Source organism: Phocoena phocoena, chromosome 2 (genome assembly GCF_963924675.1).
Source record: "Phocoena phocoena chromosome 2, mPhoPho1.1, whole genome shotgun sequence".
Classification (NCBI taxonomy): Eukaryota; Metazoa; Chordata; class Mammalia; order Artiodactyla; family Phocoenidae; genus Phocoena; species Phocoena phocoena.
In genome coordinates, this window is record NC_089220.1 from 12996548 (window position 1) to 13012020 (window position 15473).

Genomic DNA, 15473 nt, shown 5'->3' on the forward strand with positions numbered 1-15473 from the left:
GGTGTGAGGCACTAGCACTGGGTGTTCTGGGCAGTGTGCAGAGAAACGGCCTCAGCCTGGGGCTCCCCTCAGCCTTCTGAGATGTGTTACCCCCTCCTTGAGTCCTTGAGGCCACGATGCCAGAGAAGCTTGGGTTTGGGATGCCATTTATTTACTCCACGTTATTTTAGGAATATTGAACTATATCTTATAAACAAAAGGTAGCCAAGGACATTTCAAGGAGCTTTGCTTCTTGCTCCAGCATGTCAGGTGTACTGGGTAAGCCAAATGGATTGTAGTGTGTGTTTTCCCTGGTTCTGAATTGGTTTTAATTCAAGGAGGGTGGGGATAAATTCAAGCAAGAAGGCAAATGAGCGTCAGTGTCTGGGAAATGTACCCGCTGGGTCGTCCTTTTTCCTAGGGTGCATCACGGAGTTCTTTGTGGGAGATCCTGTCTCGGAGAAGGTAGGAAGTCAGGCAGTATGGTCAGACTCTGGGCTGCCCCCCACGTGCCTGCAGCCAGGCCAGGGAATAAAGTGGGATGGAGGGCTTTTTGGAGTTGTGTTATTATAGTCAGTCACCGCTATGTGTTGGCTTTAAATAGACCTCTAATTAGCACTACGCATTGACTTTTCAAAGTTTTTAAACTTCCGCAGTCATCTTGTTGACCTTTGCAACTGTTCAGCCCTGCTCAATGTAGCTTGGAATTAGAAGGCAGGAAGAAGGGCCATGAGGCCTGCGGCGTCCCATGGGCTGCCGAGGTTCCTGGGTTTATGGCCTCAGAGAAACAGTAGCAGCAGACGGGCTCCCACAGGCCCTGTTGGGGGCGGGAGGGAGGGGGGAGGGTGACGGCCAGGACGCGAGGGGGCTTGGCTCGATGCACTGGCCTCCCCAGGCACTGGAGCGACTTGGCCTTGTCCTCTGCATTCTTGCCTTCAGTACGTCTTCCTCCTGGCAGTGATAGAAGTGGTTGCCTTTTCAACTGCCCCCTGCTTTCTACATTAGGAGTCAAATGCAAGGAACATGAGAAAATTCAGACACATTTCCAGTAAGCGTTTCGTATGTATCAACTTTTGGTACATGACATTTCTCGAGAGACTCAGAGAGTAAAAAGAAATGAGCCTGCACTGTGGGAGATAGTAGGAGAAAAGAAAAAGGGTAAGATGTGAAAATAAGTAACTTTATAGGCGACAGTATGGTTGTATAAAAGAGTAAACAATGCAAGAACACCTAATAATCACTTTAACTGAGCTGAGGTTTCCAGGCCCATTCACTCATTCAGTAAAGTACTTATTCATCCATTTAGTGAGGACTAATCGCATAGGAGCCAGGCCCTGGCCTAGCACTGGGGCTTTAATGCGGAAAAGAACAACAAAGTCCCTGACCTCCTAGAACTTCATCTCAGGGAATTAACTAAAAGAAGCAGTCTCAGGATATCTGTACATGTGTGACAGGGGAAGTCCAGGTTGCCAGAAAGCCAAATAAGGAGGCTGCCTGTTGAGACGGCGGAAGATTTGGGAAGGGGGTAAAGCTTTGGAGAAGTGGGATTGAAATGATGTAGGTGCACAGATTCGGGAGAGTCAGGGGTACTTTCCAGCTAGTTGGTAGAAACCTGGGGTTAGAACTACCAACCTGGGGTTGGTAGAAACCTGGGGTGCTCAGTATTGTATATATTCTGCAGGGTATGAGGAGGCCACTCTGGTTGGAGCAGAGGTTTATACAGTAATGTATGTGTTTCTATATAAACCTCCCAGCACAGGACCTGGCATGCAGTAGGTTGGGTCAGTTATCCAACATAGTTCTGCTATGTGCCGGTACTGTGCTTGGTACTGAATTGGGGAATATAAGACACATAGTCCGGGTCCTCAGGGAGGATACAGCCTAGTGAGGGAGAAGATAATAAACAAGTAAACCAATGTTTATAATTGCAAATCGTAATAAATGCTAGGAAATGAATGGGTGCTGCAAATAACAGAGGGTACCTGCTTAGGTAGGGTGGTCAGGCCAGGCCTCCTGAGGAAGTGACATGAGACCAAGACTTGAAGGCTTCACAAGCAGGAGAAAGAGTGGTGCAAGAAGAGGGCCCACCACGTGTAAGGTCTTGACCCAGGGAAGTTTGATGTGTTTAGGAACCTGAAAAGAGCCCAGTGTGGCTGCAGCAGAGTTGGAAGGGGGAGAGTCACAGACTCTCCTGGTTTGGCTTACCCTGAAAAGGCAGATCTACTCTGGTGGCGTACAATGGGAGAGTAGCGATTGTCCAAAGAAAAATCCCCAAGTCACCAAAACAAAGGCGAGGTGACAGTGGTGGGCAAGGCATTAGATGCTCACCTCAAAGATGACAGTGGGGCTTCCCTGGTGGCGCAGTGGTTGAGAGTCCGCCTGCCGATGAAGGGGACGCGGGTTCGTGCCCTGGTCCGGGAGGATCCCACGTGCCGCGGAGCGGCTGGGCCCGTGAGCCATGGCCGCTGAGCCTGCGCGTCCGGAGCCTGTGCTCCGCAAGGGGAGAGGCCACAACAGTGAGAGGCCGGCGTACCGCCAAAAAAAAAAATAAAAGATGACAGTGGTAGTAGGGACCAAGACAAGTGGATGGATTGGAGATGTATGGTAGAACTGCTGTTCGTTGATGTGTGATCCCAACTGGTGTGGGGACTAGTTGATGAATTGGATTTGGGGGGCAGCGGGAAGGGGAACAGAGGAATCAGGAATGACTCCCCAGTTGCAGTCGGAGCAACTGGTTAGGTGGAGTGGGGACAAGGAGAGGACCAGATTCGGAAAAGAGGAAATCAGAGATTTGCCTTTGGATGTGTATCATTTGAGAGCCTGTGAGATTTCCAAGTGGCAGTGTCGACTAGGAGGATAGATGAGCACAGGGGAGGTTGAACCTTGAGTTATAAGTTGGGAGTCTCAGCATGTTGATTATATTAAAAGCCCTGGACTGGATGGGCTGAGAGGGACAGACCGTAAAGAGAGAAGCAAAGCCCAGGACCCAGCAGGAAACCTGCAAGAGTTGGAGTTGGGCCAAGGAGGAGGAGCCCATACGGGAGCTGCCCGAGGTAGGAGGGACCACGAGGGTGTGTCCTCATAGAAGCCTAAGGTGCCTGAAGAGGAGGAAGGGCTCACCTGATGACGCTGAGGTGTTAATAAGGGTAAATACCAAAGCACTGGATTCGGTAATATGGAAAGCCTTTGTGACCTTGAAAGGACTTTTGGTGGATGGTCAGAGCACAAGCTAGATTGGGGAAAGAGCGGCACGAACGAAGTGGTGGCCTCAGATGTGGGTCACTTTAAATAAATGTTATTTCCGTTCCCATTTCCTTTTCCAAGTTAGGGTTCTCGCTGGAAGGATGGATGGCGGAGAGATGGTGGAAGACTGAAAACCAGGCTAAGATGCAGGGAATTTATTCTTCAGGTGTGGAGAAGGATGGGGTATCAGGAAGGGCCAAGGCTAGGGTAGCTCATTTGGCAGGGTTCTAGTGCCAGCAGAATCATGCCCACCATATCAGTCGGACTTGGTTCATTTTACTTGGTTTTCAGCCATAGGCTACGTTCTGATCTCAGCAAGAACCATGTATGTATTGGACTGAGAGAAAGATGGGGTGATGGAGGGAGTGGTGGGGGGGACTCCATGTAAGTGGGCTACTGCCTTTATTCACAACAGCTTCAGGAGGGAAGTTTACGGACCAGTGTGAGTCCTGCAGCCTGGTCAGCCAGGACCACCTCGGTGATGCCACTTGTCATTCAAGCAGTCCTGTGTCTGGAAGACTTTGGGTCAACCTAGCGAACTGTGCTAAGCACTTCCCACGAGTCATTTCAGTAATAAGGAAAATTTTCATGATAGTTGAGCTGAAGGTCGGGTGTAGAATCTGAAAATCCTGGAGTCCAAATGGTTAGAGCATATTTTTAAAAATCACTGCCCTCTGTAGCTGAGGACTCTGAGATCCAGAGAAATCACATTCAATGATCATTTAATAAATACTTATCAAGAACCTCAAGAGGTTATTTACTAGTGCCAAACACTGTTCTAAGTGAACAGGTCAGACCCAGTCACTGCCTTGATGGGGTTTACATTTTGCTCAGGGAGACAGTCAGTAAACAAGGCAGTGCTGGGGTGTGCTCAGAGCAGGAGGCTGAAGAAATGGCTCCTCTGTTTATAACACACCTGACAGGCATCTGGGTTCATTGTGACAAGGGACACAAAACTTGTAGCCTTCCTATGAGCAAATACCCTACACATGTCCTCCTGCACCTCCAGGTGGCCTCTGAGCGGGACCAGTGGGACAGGGCTCCATACTGGAAGAAAAGCCACCGTGTTTAGCGGGGGAGTTTGCTGCCTAGAGCCTGTGGTGGACCATGAGTGGTCTTATAGACTTAAAGGCTTTGAACCTCTCTTTTCAAGGAAAAAAAGAAGATCCCATTTATATGCTATTCTAGAAAAGACCAAACAGTGGAGACAATAAAAAGATCGCCAGCAGTTTGGGAGAGAGGGGAGGTGAATACACAGCATATAGAAGTTTTTCAGAGCAGTGAAAATACTTTGTATGCCATTATAATGATGGATAGGTGTCATTATACTTTTGTCCAAACCCATGGAATGTGCAACACTATTCACTTCCTTAGAGTGAACCCTAAGGTGAACTGTGGACTTCGGGAAATTTCTATACCTTCCTATCAATTTTGTTGTAAACCTAAAACTTCTAAAAAAAAAAAAAAAGAAGAAAAAGAAAAAGAAGAGAATTAAACAAGGCAGTGTGATTTATTCAGGGTCACACAGCTAGTTGGTGGCCTGCGCCTCCCCCTGCTGACGCCCAGCCCAGTTTTCTCAGCACTCGCACAGAATGACCACTCCCAGTTAGTGTTCTCTTCTTGAAGATGGAGCTCTGGGCAGCAGAGCCGCAAGGAATACATTAGACTGAGAAAATAAGGACTTTTAAAGCCAGTCTAGTTGTAATTGTTTATGTAAGAAAAAGCGTCAGCCAAGTCTTCTCTGTTTTGTTTCAGTGTAGACTAGGTCTGGCTCATCCCTTAATGCCATCAAAACTTTAGTATGAAAACAAAGGAGTCTTTGTCAGTTTTAATTATGAAATTCCAGGACCACTTTCCGTGATAAATTTCAGGGGATGAATTATGGGGCTCGGGTAGTTGCTTTCAATGCACTGCATAAGCGCTAGCACCCACGGCGTGTTCGAGGCCTGCGCCATCAAAGCGTTATCAGCGTTCAGCAAGGTGGGTGCATCCATGTTGGCCTGTCCTGGCTTCAGCAGAAGAACGGGGTAGGTCATTTGAGGCTTCCAGAGTACAAGGCGGGATAGGGTGGGAGCATGGGGCATGGGGAGGGGACCGGTGAACTAATTAGCAGTTACTTGCATCTCACAAAGGCCCCTCTCCGGACGGTTTCTCCCAGCTGTAGGCTGCCTCCTTCAGCCTCCGTTCAGAATTGGAATTCCCTGAAAGATGAACTGGTACAGGAGATTATTCCAGTTTTCACCTTGGGTTTGTTCGGGATAGTGATTTTCTATTTTAATGGAGGCAGGAGGGAAGGGGGAGGTTCTTTGTTTATTCGTCCACTTATTTGTTCATCCATCAAACGTTTATGTGCTAGGAGCTAGGGGGGAGGCAGCAAATGATCCCAGTGGATGTTCTAGTCCAACAGGAAAATAAATAACTACAAGTAGGCTTACACCTTAGGAAAGGAGAAGAAGGCAACACTACCTCTTTAAATTCAGCCTTTCACTTTGCACGTTTTCCCCAAAAGAGATGGTTATATAACAGTTGTGGCTAAAAAATCAAAATTAACTTTATTTTTTTTGATATTTCCCAGTAACTCTTGATACGACCGGAGATTGACCCTGGAATTTTCTTTTATAGAGGGCAATATTTGCAGGCCGACTCTTGGGTCATGCTCTGGACAGGAGTATCATCAGTGAGCATACACAGCAGGAACTTAACAGTGTGGTGTGAGGACTACTGCCCAACTCTGTTTAGTTTCAGATGATTTGTTCCAACATTCACTTGTTCTGCCAGTGTTTATTCAGCTGCTACTCCTGCCAGATGTTCTCCAGGTGCTGGGGGCGAAATGGTGAGCAGCCAGACGTGCTTCTTGCTTTCAGAGAGAAACCAGGTCCTTATATTCCTGGGTGTATAACTACACCCCGAGATGGGGCTCAGGCGGTAAGGTACCCATTTCTGTGAGAGGCCATTTGAAAATGAAGTTGACCTGGAGCTGGTGGTTAGGGGAGGTTTCCCGAGCAAGTGACTGAGCAGAGCCTGAAGGTGGATCAGTGAAGAGGCGCTAATTCACAAAGGCGAGGTGGACTGGGAAGGGCGCTCGTGTCGGTTAGACCTGAAAGGATCCTGAATAGGCATCAGAGGCATCTGGTCCAACCAACCCATCCTTTTTCTCTGCTCTGTTTTTCTCAGTATTTAACGGGCATCAAATGTACTACGAACAGTGCTTACCAGGGATCTTCTTAGGTTCAGTTAAGCATTCCGACCCACAAGACTTTCACTGGCCACACTTGGCCATCTATGGAGACAGATCTGGAGCAGAACCGTAAGTTGCCAACCAGGCAGTGTCAAGGGTTTCTCTCCTATGTGAGCTGTGCTCTTGGCAGTCATCTGGCCACCCAGGAGCTGTCCTCTTTGCCCCTCCCTCATCATGTGACAGCTCACGTGCTAGAGAATGAGCTTCACGTGGAGTAGGGATGGGGTCTGCCCCGGCTTAACGTCTCCCTGAGGGATATGCTCAGTTGTAAGTCATCACATTCAAGGAAGCCCAAAGCGGCGTTGTCCCCATCAGATATTTATAGTTCCTTGCAGTCCAGATGCAAGTTATCAGTCAGAGGTCATTTTTAATATAAGCAATGTTGCCTCGTAACATAATTGACATTCTAGCTTTATTAGGTTTCCAGGGAAACAGAAGTAGAAAGTTAACCTAAGGTCAGATTCTCAAGCAGGAGAGGAAAGGAATTTGCTAACCCTTTGCCCACATTGTGTTTTTTTTTCCCTTATCTAATCTGTTTATTGTCTGTCTCCCATCACTGGAATATAAGTTCCAGGAATTTTTATCTGTTTGGTTTGGGGAGGGATCTGTACCTTGAGAGTATCTGGTATACAAGTGTACGTGAATGAATGAGTGAGTGAGTGAATGAACTTATGTTCAGCCGAGATGGCTGTGGCTCACAGATGCCTGACAGTTGTGTGTTTTCTTTAAAATTAGTTCACGCAGCATGTATGTACTGAGAGCTAAGCGTGCAAGCACTGTGCTAGGTGCCGGGATGTAAGGAAGAAAAAGACAGCCTAGACGGGCCTCATGGAAGTGACCGCTCCTGTTGCTGTTTAGGGGGAGCTGTGCTCTGACCATCTAGCTCTTCCCACAGATGATGTCCTTCTGTTGGAAGAGGGTGAAGGGGGCCAGGTATCAAGTGGTTTCCTTGACCTCAGTAAGAGATAATACGTTTTCTGGGAAGGTCATAGGGACTCCTGCTGTCTGCCTTATCTCTGAGACTGTTTCCAATAACGGTGGCTTTATTATAAGACACCCCCCAAGCAGGCCTGATAGACTCTTTCTTTTCTGAGAAGCTCCTAGCTTGGTGGAAAATTGGTGCTTGTAGCCCTCCTTACTTAAGCCTGGCGTGTACACATCTGGATGGGATTCTAGCGTTCCCACAGCAGGAAAGAGAATTATCATTTTCCACGGTTTAGTGTTGAGAACATTTGCTCCCAGAGCCTCCCAGACCTGCATTTTTTTTCAAGTATGTAGCTCTTTGAGTTGAAACCTCACAGGCTGAAGTTGGACACAGAAGCCTGAGAGCCTGTTTAAGTATGGCCTTTGTAGGCAGCCCCTCAAGGGCAGGCCATTGAAATGGCACATGTGTGTTGGGAAGGAGGAATTCACGTCCCGTCTGGTCAAGGAAGAAGCCAGATTTTACCCCCTCTGAGCCTGTCAGACTGTGGAGAGCTTTCTCGGTAATTTAGTGCCGCCTGTGCCACAGAGCTGGTCCAGATGTATCTGCCCGGGAAGCAGGGTGGATGGGCAGGAGGGTGTTGGGAAGGCATGCAGCATTCCTGTTCTTGGCCAGAGCAAATTTCATCAACCTGTTCTTTCCCTTCCCTGGTTTAAGTGTCAAATGCGTTAATATTTTATATGAGGGCAGGGTGGAGGGGGTGGAGGCCCCAGCTCTTTTCAAGGGATATTTCCTACCTATTTCTTTTTAAGTCATCATTTTTCTCTCCATACTTTTTTTTTTTTTTTTTTTTTTGCAGAGGTATTTTTAGTCAGCTCTCAGAGAGAGTTCCAGAGAGGTTGAGTTAAAGCCCAGAAAATGACTGAGACATCTTTGGAAAATTTACGACTTTTCTTAGGAAATGCTAGAACCTTCTATTGAAAGTGAGAGGGGCCATAAATTTTCTTACAAACACCTGCCTTTATATTTGTATAGCAATGTCTGCCGTAGATCTGTACACCAATAAGGATATCTACAATATGATTGTATGTTCTCATAGCAAAATCCTGCATTAAGCTGTAAGATTTTAAAAAATTAATGAATTGCTTTTTTCAATTGACGTTTGATTTTTCCACCTTCCTCTCTATTTGAGGTTTGAATTTTTACTTTTTATTCACAGGTGACTTTGGTGGTGATTCTTTAGGCTAGGTGTTCAGCTAGCTCTTCCTTCTGTATCTTCTCTTTGCTGGCAGGTGCTTGGTTGATGGGTATGGGAGCTGGTTCTCCTTTGACTCTCCCTGGTAGATTAACATCAGAAGCAGCAATCTCTGCATGTTGGAAACAAGCAGTTAAAATACCAGGAAGAATCTGATGTTGTGTTTCTTCTGAAGAATACTCAGAAAAACTCATTAGCCAGACTTGGTAAAACCTCTGAATTACAGATTTTTTTAAAGATGCAATTATACTGCTTTCAAGTACGTTTTGAGCTAGTTAAAAAAAAGAAGCTCTTGCCATCTCAACTCCATGTATGTTTATTGAGAGCCTGCTGGGCACCAGTCACTAGGATAAGCTCTGGGATATGAGATGAATAAAAAATGTTCTCTGAGCTCATGGGAAAGACAACAAATAATTATAACACCTGGTGCAAAGCACTATAAAGAAAAGACGGGCTGGTGGGGAGAAGGAGAGGGAGGGGAGGACGGAGGAGCAAGCACTTGCCTGGGTGCGTTCATCCAGTTCATTAGAAGAACTGACATTTGAACTTGGTCTTTGAGGGAGGGGTAAGATTTCCCCATCTCAGGGAGGCCTGGGGGGGCAGGGATGGTAGTCCTGGTTGAATGCTAGAGCTACCAGGCCAGACACACTTTATGCACTCTTGGCAGGCAGCATTGTCTAGTGGTTAAAAACCATTGACTCTGGATCCACCTGCCTGGGTTTGAATCCTCCCCCTTACAAGCGCGGTGACCTTGGCAAGTTACTTAACCTCTCTGTGTTTCACTTTCCTCATTTGTAAACTGGGGATAATAATAGTACCTTCTTCGTAGTGTTGTTAGGCAGATTAAGTGCGTTAGTAATTATTGTGTGTTTGGACAGTGTCTGGCACATGGTAAGTTTGATAAATAAATTAATAAAACCCTGCAGAGTGAAGGGTTTGTCAGCTCCCTAGAAGAAAAGGTAAGAATCAGCAGCTGAGAAGTCTGGGAAGATGATAACAACAGTGGCAGTATAGTTTTGGGATCTTCTCATATCCTGTCATTAAAAAAGACACAGTAACCGGACAGCAAAACCAAAAACCCGTGCACAACATTTACCGTGAAACTAGATGACAAGGTGTACTCACGAACACCAAAGTACAAGCTAATGGCGACAGGCTACCAACAGCTAGAGACAAGCATGTTATTTGCATCTGTGTGGGAGAAAGCAGAAGGAAGCAATGGGGGATCCCAGGGGCCTGAGGACAGGAGACCCGAAAATAGCCATCAAGACTACTGGAAAGCTTGTCTGGCCAATTTGAGATTAGCTGCTGAAAATGAGAGGGTTTTGCCAAGTAAGGTCTAAGGGACTGGAGCAGTCTGGCCCCTGTGAAGACTTGAAACCGACCCACTAGGGCTTTTTGCTGGGACTGGACCCCACAATGAGGAGAATGCTGAAAGTGGAATGAAAACTGACCAAGTGACACAAGAGACAAAAGAACGATCAGGTAGAGATAAAAGTGAAGGACGGGGAGGTAGCCAGGAATTATCATAAAGCAAGATGCTACTATTATTTTTTAGCGGCTTTATTCAGGTATAATTTATATATCAAAAATTCACCTGTTGTAAATATGCAGTTCAATTGTTTTAAGTAAACTTACGGAAGCATTGCAGTCATTGGCACAATTCAGCTTTAGAACATTCCATCACCCTAAAAGTTCTTCATGCCTATTTGTAATCAGTCCCCACTCCTACCCCCAGCTCCAGACAACCACTTTTCTGCTCTATAGATTTGCCTTTTCCAGAAATGTCACATAAATGGGATCATAGAATACGTAGTCCTTTGTGTCTTGCTTCTTTCTCTTAGGATAATGTGTTTGAGGTTTACCCACGTTGTTGAATATATCAGTAATCACTCCTTTGTATTGCTAAATAGTTTTTCCATTGTTTATCCATTTACCAGTTGATGGACATTTGGATCGTTTCCACTTTGGGGCTATTATGAATAATGCTGCTATGATCACTCATGGACAAATCTTTCTGTAGACGTATGTTTTCATTTTTCCTTAGATAGATTCATCAGAGTGGAATTGATGGGTCATAAGTTTATGTTTAACTTTTAAGAAACTGCTAAGCTGTTTTCCTGAGTGACTGTACCATTTTACCTTCCTAGCAGCAGTGTATGAGAGTTCCAGCTTCTTTCCATTCTCTTCAACATTTAGTGTTGGCAGTTTTGAAATTAAAGCCAGTCTGGTGGGTTTGTAGTGGTATCTCGTGATTTTAATTTGCATTTCCCTAATGATTAATGATGTTCAGCTGTTTTGCATGTGCCTATTAGCTATTCTTATATCTTCTTTGGTGAAAGTCTTCAAATCTTTTGCCCTGTTTTCAATTGGATTGTCTTCTTATTATCAAGTTGTAAGAGTTCCTTATATATTCTGGATACAGGTCCTTTATCAGATATATAATTTGCAGATATTTTCTGCCAGTCTATGGCAGGTATTCATTTTTTTAAATTATGTCATTCAGAGAGGAAAAGTTAATTTTGATGAAGTCCAACTTAACCAATTTTTCTTTTTATGGATCGTCCTTTTGGTGTCATAGCTAAGAAATTTTGGCCCAATCTAAGACCACAAAGTTTTTCTCCTGTGTTTTATTACAGAAGTTTTATAGTTTTTACTTTTACACGTAGGCCTCTAATCTATTTTGAGTTAATATTTGTGTATGGTGTGATGTAAGAGTCTAAGTTAATTTTTTTTTTTTTTTTTGGCATTTAGATATCCAGTTGTCTAAGCACCACTTGTTGAAAAGTCAACTCTTTTCCCATTAAATTGCCTTGACACTTTAGCAAAATAATTAATTAATTGAGCATAAATATAAAGGTTTATTTCTGGGGTCTCTATTTTGTGTCATTGATTTATATGTCTATTCTTAAGCCAATAGCACACTGTCTTGAATATGTAGCTGTATTGCAAGCTTTGAAATTAGGTAGTGTAAGTCCTCTAATTTTGTTCTCTTTCAAAATTATTTTGGCTATTCTCAGTCTTTGATATTTCCATATGAATTTTAGACTCAGCTTGTCAATTTCTACAAAAAAAAAAAAAATGCCTGCCAGGATTTGAATAAGGCTGGCAGTGAATCTCTAGATCAATTTAGGGAGAATTGCCACATTAACAATAGTGAATCTTCCAATCCATTGTCTCTTCTTTTATGTAGATCCTCTTTAATTTCTCTCAAAATTTTTTTGCAGTTTTTATTACACAGGTTTTGAATTTTTTGTTAAATTTGTTCCTAAGTAGTTTATTCATTTTATGTTATTGTGAATGAAATTGTTTTTAAATTTTTATTTTCAGATTATTCTTTGCTTATATATATATATATATATATATACACATATATATACTATTGATTTTTATATATAGATGCTGTATCTTGCAACCTTGCTGAACTTGTTAACTAGTTCTTATAATTTTTAATAGATCGATTACTTAGGAATTTTACATATGGGATCATGTCATCTGTGAATAAAAACAGTTTTACTTCCTCCTTTCCAAACCGTATGTCTTTTATTTCTACTGTCACCTTATTGCACTGCCCCGAACCTTCAATACAATGTTGAATAGAAGTGGTGAGAGCAGACCTCTTTATCTTACTCCTGCCCGATCTTAGGGAGAAAGCGTGCAGTCTTTCACCATTAAGTAAGATGTTAGCTGTAGGTTTTTCATAGATACCTCTTTGTCTCTAGTAATATTTCTTCACTTAAAGTCTGCCTTATCTGATATTAATATAGCCACTCTAGCCATCTTGTGGTTACTGTTTACATAGTGTATCTTTTTCATCCTTTTGCTTTCAACCTATTTGTATCTTTGAATTAAAACACCTCTCTTGTATATCTCTTGCAGATAGCGGATAGTTGGACCTTGCTTTTTTTATCCAGTATAAAAAAATTGCCTTTTGATTGGAATATTTAACTCATTCACATGTAATGTAACTACTGACATGATTAGATCTACATCTGCCATTTTGCTCTTTGTTTTCTGTATGTCTCATGTCTTTTTTATTCTTTGTTCCTCCCTATGGCCCTCTTTTGTGTTAAACAAATACCTTTCAGCATTACATTTTAATTCCTCTGTTGATTTTTTACCTGTATTTTTTGAAAATTTCTATGGTGGTTCCTCTATGAATTATAAAACATATCTTAAATTGTCAATCTATTTCAGTAAAATATGCAGGTTGGCTCTAATATAGCTTTATTTCCTCCCTCCTTTTGCTACTAATGTCTCTATATGTTATAAACACAACAGTACAATATAATAATTATTTCCTCATACAATCCTATTTTTAATATAAATTAAAAGAAGAAAAGATTTTAAAATATATTTAAACTATATTTAACCACGTATTTATATTTCTAGTACTCTTACTAATTTACTCCTGTGGTTTCAGATTACCTTCTGTTGTCATTTCCTTGTAGTCTGAAGGACTTCCTTTAAAATTTTGTATTGGGTATGTCTGCTAGATATGAATTCTCCCACTTTTTGTTTATCTGGGAATGTCTTTATTTTGCCATCATTTTTGATTTTATGCCATGCAGAATTCTTGGTGATTTTTTTTTCTCTCTCATCACTTTGAGTATATCTTCCCCTATGTTTGATGAGATGTCACTATTAATCTTAACTGTTGTTCCCCTCTATGTGATTAATTATTTTTCTGTTGTTACTTTTCAAGATTTGTTTTTCAGCAGTTTTATCATTATGTGTCTCTGTTTTTCTTCAGCCTTTTTTTTTTCTCTGTTCTTTGGATTGGATGATTTTTATTCATTTATCTTAAGTTCAGTGATTTTTTAGCTATCTCAAAGCTGCTGTTGAGCCCATTTAGGGAATTTTTAATTTTAGTTATACTTTTTAACTCTAAAATCCCCACTTGGTTAATTTTTATAGCTTCTATTTCTCTATTGAGATTCCCTATTTGCTGACTTGCTATTTTCTTTTAATCTTTAAATGTAGTTTCTATTAATTCTTTGATCATACTTATAATAGGTACTTTGAAGTCTTTGCTAAATCCAACACGTAGGCTCACTCAGAGTGAGTTTATATTGACTACTCTTTTTTTTTTAAAGTATAGGTCATGCTTCCCCATTTCTTTGATTGTCTCATAACAGATATAGTACAACCATAAACTAAAAAATGAAAGGAGAATGCTGATAGCATATGCAGAAAATAAGATTTTTGGCTTTTCAATAATCATAATGATGGTGATATGATTTGATATTGTGAAATGTTTTTGTGTAACATAAAATAGAGCAGCTTAATAGTCATGGAATGTTCTAATTCTCTTATCCCTCATGTCCTTGGGAACCAGGATTCTTGGTGTAGGAGAAAGGCAAAATAGATTTAAGATAGAAGAAATCAAGGAAAAACTCTGTAGTCCTGAATTTGTTTTTTTCTAATTTAATTTTTTAAAAGTATAGTTGATTTACAATGTTGTGCGCATCTCTGCTGTACAGCAGAGTGACCCAGTTATACACATATAGACATTCTTTTTTTTTTTTTTTGCGGTACGCGGGCCTCTCACCGTTGTGGCCTGTCCCGCTGCGGAGCACAGGCTCCAGACGCGCAGGCTCAGCGGCCATGGCTCACGGGCGCAGCCGCTCTGCGGCATGTGGTATCTTCCCGGACCGGGGCACGAACCTGTGTCCCCTGCATCGGCAGGTGGACTCTCAATCACTGTGCCACCAGGGAAGCCCCAACATTCTTTTTTTTTTAATATTCTTCTCCATTATGATTTATCACAGGATATTGAATATAGTTCCTTATGCTGTACTGAAGGACCTTGTTGTTTATCCATCCTATGTATAATAGTTTACATCTGCTAATCCCACACTCCCAGTCCTGTCCTCCCCTACCCCTCTCCCCCATGGCAACCACAAGTCTGTTCTCTGTGTCTGTGAGTCTGTTTCTGTTTTGTAGACAGGTTAATTTGTGCCTTATTTTATTTTTTTATTGGAGTATAATTGCTTTATAATTGTGCCATATTTTAGATTCCACATATAACTGTTATCATATGGTATATCTTTTTCTGACTTACTTCACTTAGTATCATAATCTCTAGTTGCATCCATGTTACTGCAAATGGCATCATTGCATTCTTTTTTATAGCTGAGTAGTATTCCATTGTATATATATGTACCACATCTTCTTTATCCATTTGTCTATCGATGGACATTTAGGTATTTTCCATGACTTGGCTATCGTGAAATAGTGCTGCTATGAACATAGGGGTGCATGTATCTTTTTGAATTATAGGTTTGTCCCGGTATATGCTCAGGAGTGGGATTGCTGGATCATATGGTAATTCTATTTTTAGTTTTCTGAGGAACCTCCACCTGTTCTCCATAGTGACTGTACCAACTTATATTCCCACCAACAGTGTAGGAGGGTTCCCTTTTCTCCATACCCTTTCCAGCATTTGTTATTTGTAGTGTAGTCCTCAATTTGAATGACAGAATTGGAAATATCAGTATGAAATCATTAGGTATCTGTGTGTGTGTGTGTGTCTGTATGTGTATTTGTGTGCGCGTGTGTGTAGATATACACATATGTGTGTGTGTGTGTGTGTGTGTGTATGTGTGTGTGAGAGAGAGAGAGAGAGAGAGAGAGAGAGAGAGAGAGAGGGGAGGTCCTTTAAATAAGTCCTTCAGAGAGACAAGGAGAGGAGAGGAGGTTTGGCTCAGTGACTGACCCAGTAGCAATGACCGTCCCTAGTGCCTAGGTTGTGATCTTGAAGTATCATTTTCCAATTTAAAAAACCTCATTCAGTTCTGGGGTAGGAAATAAATAAGACAAGCCTGTAAAATCTC

The 15473-nt window shown here is 42.4% G+C and overlaps 1 protein-coding gene and 1 non-coding gene across 4 annotated transcripts in view; both read left to right on the top strand.

The window, feature by feature from the left end:
• TTC7B (tetratricopeptide repeat domain 7B) overlaps positions 1 to 15473 on the top strand; it is a 238998-nt gene that overhangs the window by 79127 nt on the left and 144398 nt on the right. The window lies entirely within an intron of this gene.
• Positions 4085 to 4213, top strand: LOC136119730 (small nucleolar RNA SNORA11). Its single transcript, XR_010655691.1, has one exon. It is a non-coding gene; the product is annotated as a small nucleolar RNA SNORA11 (small nucleolar RNA).